Here is a 6262-nt window from a genome sequence, read left to right on the forward strand (position 1 = left end):
TTATAATTTCACAGCCTCCATGAGTTGCTTCATGCCTTGATAGCCTTGTTTATAAAAGGTGGGAGTGGGAGAGATGTGATACCTACTTCATGGGTTTGTCTTGATGGTTGAATGAGATGATTTCTATTAAGTTCTAAGCACTATGCTTAGTGCATGGTATAATGATGCCGCTGTCACTATCCATTATACTGGCCTCACTACTTTCATCAATGCCCCTGCCTGGCCTTCCCTGTGTGCTTTTTTTCTAGAGATCTTAACAGGAGGGTTTCAATTAGAGTTGAAGGGTTTCCTATATGACCCTACCCCAAAGGTGGGGGATAGATGAGAGGTTCAGTATTATTCAGATAGAGACAGGCCTGCAGAAGTGAAGAGCTGGGCTTCCACAAGGGGTACAGGGTAGAACCAAGGACATTCAGTGGTATTAGATATTGCTGAATTCTGTGCTACATTATCAATGTCAAGGGAAAATAAAAAGAGAGGGGGTGAAGGGAGGGCAGGGACAAGGGGAAAACACGAGAACCAAAACTTGTCATGTAGAGGTATAAGATCCCAATAATGAATGTAATTGTACTGTATACCTAAAATGTACCAATAAACTCAATGAGGGGGAAAAAAAGAAAGGTCCTGGATTTGGTTCACTAGAATAATTGCAATAGCCTCCTTGCTGATCTCTTGTCTCACCTCAGATCTAAGCTACCCTGCATACTGTAGCCAGATTAATCCTCTTAAACACCATTTTCAGTATGTTGCATCCATTTTCAGGTGCCTTTGCCAGTTGTCTAGGGGATAATGGGAGAACTCTTTCCCCGTGCATGTGGTTGTGTGCATGTGTGTGTGCAATATGAGTGTATATGTGCATGTATGGAGGGGTAATAAGATGATAGCGCTTTTTTAACCCCTTGAAGTTGTGAATAAAAGCACTCACAAAAGAATAAAAAGCAAACAATCAAAGAAAGCACTCAGACTATCTTACTTACCTAAACTACTGAAGATGCATCTGCAGTTTTTACATTGTATGGAAGTAAGAGCTATGCTTCATAAGTAACTATGTCTCTTATCATATCTCAAGTTACTGTTTCTTAAATAATAGTGACAACAAATAAATAATAAGCCATCCTTTACACAGCCTTTGCACATAAGCCACCCAGAATAATCTTCCAGAGCCTTTTGGTCTAGTTTTAGGGCCTTATTCTCTGGTTCCTCCTTAGGCCAGCCAACCTTCTGTTTTAACCCTAGGTCCCAGATCTTTGTGGTTCACTGTGGTGTTCCAGTACCACCTGAGTGATACCTGTAAATAACAGCTCCAGTCACGCCCTCTCTTCTCCAGTACAAGCTTGCCAATAGCTGTCTACATAGCATTCTATTTCTCCCATTCCCGTGCTTTCTGCATCTGCTGTTCTCCCCCATTTGAAAGGGCTTCTTTCCTACACATCCACAAAGCCTGGCATAGAAAAAGTGGCAGGTGCCTTTTGCAAATACTAGTAGGTTTCAGATGCTATCTAATGAGATGTCTGCTATTATTCTTTTTCTCTATAAATGAAGAAATTTAGGCATTGAAAGTTTGAACATCTGGTCTCTGATCTGCATTCAGGTCCTTCATCACTCTGCTCCACAAATCCTCTCCAGGCCACACTCTTCCCCCTTTCTCTGATTTCTGCAGTGTGCTGCACTTCTAAATATTCATTGTTATGAAATTCCTGTTCATGCTTTGTTTTAGTTTTTCTCTCTCCAATCAGAATTCAAATTCACTAAGGACATGGGCCATTATTTATCCTACGAGAAGTCTATGGGCAAGAAAGACCAAATAAGGCTTAGAAGAAAGGAGTTGAAAAACAGAACTGTAAAGGCAGTTCATTCCGTAGGACGCAACCTTGAGTTTGTGCTTGGCCCTGTATGTGGCTGAGTTCCCAGGAGTGAGCATGGCTTCCCTCTCCACTGTGGTATTATCTCCTGAAACATGTGGCTGCTACCATGATTTCCCTTGCAATATCCACACGACATGGAAAAAGATGGTCCTTTTGTGCTACCCTTGATCAGATGGAGGCCAAAAGCTGCCTGTCAAAGGTCTCAGAGAATCCCATTATTGTTGTCCATTTCTGCTCTGCAGTTTCTCCTGCCTAGGGTAATAACAGCCTCACACAGGGACACATTTTTAATTTTTTCAAAGGCCTTTCAGGTCAGAGCTCTCGTGTCGTCTGCACAATGTCCCTGTCAGGTAGTATTATTTTACTTTAGAAGCTAAGAGAAGAGAGGCCTGAAGAGTCAATGACTTGTCCAGACTTCCCGAGGATACCGTGGCTGCAGAGTGCCAACAGTCAGCCTTTGCCTGCAACCTCACTGCTCACTGTCCTGCCCTGCCTCTCCTTTCACCAATTTTCCTGCCTCAACTGCAACATCATCAACTAGCCTGGCCCTTTCCCTTGCTCTCTGAGTGTGAAGGGGAAAATGAAACTCTAACTTCTTTAAGGTTTTATCAGAAAGCCTTGCTAATCCATCAGCAGTCTGTTAGACAACAGATTAAATCTCCTCACTGCAAAGGATTACCTTCCCATCTGATCAGCAAGAGCACACTAGAGCGTGTGTGGAATGGTTACGAGGGTGCAGTGGCCATAGTGCTTTTCTCTGTGAAAATGGAGATGCTCAGATTTTCAGACACTGCTGTCCTCTCGCAGATGGGCAGGAGGGTGTACCTATGCGTACATCAAGCTGCTCCTCAGCCAAGGTTACTTAAATGACAGCATGTTCCCAAGAGGCTCCTCATTTACTCATAAAATAAATATTTATTAAGTACTACCATGCACCAAGCGCTGCGCTAGATAATCCAAATGGACTTTGGATAAAATGAATCTTATTTTCTCATCTACTTCTATTGTAATTATAGCAAGGCATTATCAAAGTGAAAAACAAATCAGACACGGGCAACCAGACACTCCCTTTGGTCCCACTAAGAGCCTGACCCATGACCCATGCATCCCGTGAGGCATCATTATTTGAGCCCTCAGATTCAGCTAGGTCTGAGACAATAATTTTTACTCCATAGTTATGTGAAATAATAATTCCTCTTTTTAATTAAGTTATTTTGAGTTGCCACGATTACCAAAAGAGCCCTTATTATTGACCCACCTCAGACTGATTTATCTTTCTTTCTTATCTTACCCAAGTTCTAATTTCCCTCTAGTGCATTTTATTTGGTTGTTGTTGTTATTGTTGTTGTTGTTGGTACCAGGGATCAAACTCCAGCCCTTGAGAGGCAGTTGGTGGAACCACTGAGCCAAACCCTGGCCCTCATGCATTTTAAACGTTATTTACTCTTGCTCTGTTTCTCCCAGCTCCTCTCTTTCCCTCAACTTAATATCTTAATAGCTACATTCTATAAAATACTATATAATTTGCTTCTCATAATGTATCATTTATTGTTTGCTTTCTGTGCCCTTTTCCCACTAGGGTGTGAACTCCATTATTTTTCTTGGTTATGATTACTGATGTGATGGACTACCTAGAAAAGTGCTGATACATAATAAATATAAATAAATAAATACATAATACATAATAAATACTTATTGCCCAAAAAGTGAAATTTAGAATTTTAGTATGTGTGCTGCCGAAGTGAGCACAGTGAAATTTAAAAAGAAAAGGTATTAGGTGACTCTCACCAGGGCCAGCTAGGGGTGAATGTAGTTACTCTTGCATACCTCAAACTCTCCACATTTTCCCTCCCCTACTGGTGGTAATAGTTTTGGTTAAATTGCTGCAGTGAACAATAGCTTCCGTTTAATAAGTTACCATCATGTCGCAGGCACTAGGATAAATGCTGGGCATGTACATATGAATAAGATAGCCTCTTCTCTTGAGAAACTTCCAGTCAAGAGAGAGGAGATAGACACACTGAGAACCACGCACCACTGGGTTTAGGGCAGTGTCTGTGATACAGAGACATGGACGCCAGTTGTAGGCATGTTGGGAAAATGAGGAGGAGGCGTAAATGAAACCAGACTACAACAAATGCTGGAGCAGGAAATGGGTCCTGATTGTGTCTTACTTGTTGTGTTTGGGTTGGCTAAAGACATCTTCCTAAACCCTCTTTTCCATACTCAGCCTCCAGAACAGGTTCACTCACATAAATGGTGGTATTTTATTCTTTGGGGTTTCAAGGCAAAAAAATGGACATTCTCAAAATTTTGTGTGGTTACCTGGGTCCATACCATTCAGTGCCATCATGCAGAAACATGGATGCTTATCTAAATCACTCTTTCTTTCTATGGAAAATCAATGTTTGTACCCCATTTCTAGGACTTGGTGCTTCTCCCCATTGTATACCTGGAAAGGGGACCATTCTAGCCCTCAGTAATCCACCTCCTCTACTCAAAATTGCTCCTGACTCCCTGCTCCTAGGGCCAGCCATCTACTCCTTTCTTTCCTAGACCATCCATCCTGTGTGACTCCTCCAGGAAAGAGGGCATGGCTTAGAGATGGATGAAATCCAGAGGATACTCTTCCTAGCCTGAAGTTCCATGTGCTTGACACTCTATGTGCCAAGTTTTCACACTCAGATGAAAAGCTAGTATCATTTATAGAAATCCCCTCCTATGATGAAAAAGATTTTTTGACAGTCCCAGGGACAGATTCCTTTCTGGCCAAAATTGGAGAAACAGAGAGATTTTCATCAAAGTTTCCACAGAAGGCAAATTTGATTAGACTGTTACTCCCTCAGACCATCTTCTAAAAGATACCTTTTGGCAAAGTCCCAATGAGCATAGTATCAGTCAAAACTCCAGACCAGCTCCTCCATTCTCTCATTTGCCTGGAAGACAAGATTCTTTCCTCTTCTCTCCATGTTGAAGGAGAGCAGAGAGTGCCACCACTCTCTTTCCCAGACAGTCTTATTGTTAAGGCCTGGCCCTGAGGCACATGACCTCACACTCACACTGAATGAGCCTCACAGTCTGAGGATTTGTATTTGATTTTATTAAGACAATTCCAGCCTTATGATAAGAGCATATGGCTTTGCAGGAGACAAGCTGGGTTCAAGTCCTGGGGTTCAAGTTCATTGTCAACTGCATGGCTTTAAACTCCTTTAAGCCTATCGACAGGAGAATAATAACAGTCCTTACCCAGAAGCACTGTCAACAGGATTAGGTTAGATAATGAAAGTGGGGCACTCTAGATGGAACCTGGATAACACAGAGGCTCACTATTTGGCAGGCCCTACTATGGTAGAATTTTAAGCCTTACTATCAATTTCTCATCCATCAGAAAAGCCCCTTGAAAAACTATTTTAAATCATGTACAAAGAACTATGAGTGATTATCAGAAATTTGACCAAAGGAGAGTAACAGTGATGGGAATCTCTGAGAGATCTTTCCCAGGAGCTTCTTCCTGGAGACCTTAGTGGTCTGGTCCTGGAGTGCAAGTAGGAGAACATTGTAAAAGAAAAACTCACCTAGATACAATAAGACTCAAAAGAGTTTGTCCTAGAGAAGACTCTGAAGAAAGGCCAAAAGTTGACCTCCCTCCCCTGTTTCCTTCCTATTCATTCCTTCATTCTTCAAATAAATGATCTCCCTCCTATGCACCAAGTACTGAGTGTACAACAGTGAGCAAAATACCTGTCCAGGAGCTTCTGCTTTCCTAGTCATCTATTTGAGTTCTCTGACTTTCAGGTATTGTATTCTTTACAACAACCCACACCAAACTGTGAGCAAACAAAATCTTTTCTTCTTTCTTTAAAGTGTATTTGCTAGCTCTTCATCCCTAGAAGAGAAAGAAGGGAAGGAAGAGCTACACTAAATAGAAACTAAAAGGAAAGTAGAAAAAGAAATAAAATATAAGAAACAACATTCACATTTGAGAACTGCCTTTCTTCTCCCACAGTCAGTAAGGCGCTCAGAGTTTCCCATTTCACAACCCAAGAGAGCCTGCTTGTACCAATCCCCTCAACCTGCAAGGGCCCAGAGGACAGCAGAAGAGGGAGGATGGAATTGCTCCCAGATAAACAGGATTGACATAAGATAGAATTTTCCTTCTAGGATCCCCACTAAGGAGAAGGTCAAAATTATTTCTTCACATATCCCTGCCTGATTCTTTGTTAAATTTAGAAGGGTCATATTTAAAATTTACAATCTCTTTGAAATTCCTAGGGAAGGTATTGACCATGACCTCTTGGATGGGCTCTGATAAAACCCAGTGTTTGACTGCTGTCACTTAAAGCCCAACAGTGGCGGGCTTCCCTCCCCATCTTTATCTCTTTTTTTTTTTTAAGCTG

Source organism: Fukomys damarensis, unplaced genomic scaffold (genome assembly GCF_012274545.1).
Source record: "Fukomys damarensis isolate Sample0158 unplaced genomic scaffold, DMR_v1.0_HiC HiC_scaffold_16, whole genome shotgun sequence".
Classification (NCBI taxonomy): Eukaryota; Metazoa; Chordata; class Mammalia; order Rodentia; family Bathyergidae; genus Fukomys; species Fukomys damarensis.